Here is a 1,300-nt window from a genome sequence, read left to right on the forward strand (position 1 = left end):
AAAAAAAATTGACATATGTTCTCCCTCATATGTGGATCCTAGGATCAGACTCTGATAAATATGTATGCAAACAGACATAACTGCAGGAACCAGGACAAGGGTAAGGAAACAGTGAGGTAAAGGAAAAGAAATAACCTGAAGGAGAAGAACAGTAGGTAACAGGCCTTTATAAGGGAGATATCTATAAAAAATGGGTTAGTCTAAGGGAGGGGGGTGGGAAGAGTATATGAGGAACCTAGGGGATAAGGAGAAAGAAGAAGCTTAACAGAGGTAGGATCATAGGAGCAAGAGTATTAGTAAGGAAGAAAGGGGGGGAAGTGGGGGCACCTTAAGTGGGAAAACCATGATAGAGGGGTGAGACGATACAAGAGAGAAACAATGCCTAGCTAGTCACGAAAACCAGAGGGAACCATATTATTCCTACAATCTATGTACTAATTATACATAGCAGACCAAGAAAAATATCTCTAGATATGGTTTATTCGAGACCAACTTGTCATTACCCAAGACTTATCTGCATGACACACAGTAATTAAAAATGCCAGGATGGTAGAACTAACCTTCTTGGATGTTTAACAGATATACCTTGAGATCTATACTAATTGGGTCAGAGGGACACAAAGGACACTTTTTGTTCCTTGCCCTCCTAGGTCGATTAGTTCCCAGGGACTATGAGCATCTCGCAAAATGTCCTGTAAAGGTGGTGGGTCATCTGACCTCTTGATCAAGGGAGCTAAGGAGACCCCACCAGATGGACTTGAACCAGTGTCCAGTCTGTAAAGAGGAGGGTCAACACGGAGGAATCATTTCCTCCTTGCTTCCAAGAGAAGCCAACAATGGTCGAGCAGGACCTTTGACTTATCTTCACAGAGATGGAACTGGTAAAAGAAAGGAGCCAGGGGCTCCTCCCAAGCCCATGGGACCCCTGAGGAACAGATCCTCAAATGACCTCAAGAGTAAAAACAAATCAGTTTATCTGGTCCAATTGTATGTCCTTAAACACCCAAAAGGGAAGTATAACCAAAGATTAAAGGGGCCAATATAATTTCATAAGAGCATACATATATATAGGTAAAGTTACTTGACAAACAGCACAGCCAGACAGGTGATACCTTCAGCCGAGCTGTTGGTCAGGATGGATAAAAGCTCTTCCAGATAGTAACCCAACACACTACTGGAAAAATGAACAGCAGACCCCAATTCTATCCAAAGGAATACTGACAATGGATTGCCGTAGATGAGGAACAGCTGATCCTCCTGGATCACGGACCTCTGGCTGACTAGATTTACCAGAAGGGCA

Source organism: Nannospalax galili, unplaced genomic scaffold, assembly GCF_000622305.1.
Source record: "Nannospalax galili isolate Female #2095 unplaced genomic scaffold, S.galili_v1.0 scaffold599, whole genome shotgun sequence".
Classification (NCBI taxonomy): domain Eukaryota; kingdom Metazoa; phylum Chordata; class Mammalia; order Rodentia; family Spalacidae; genus Nannospalax; species Nannospalax galili.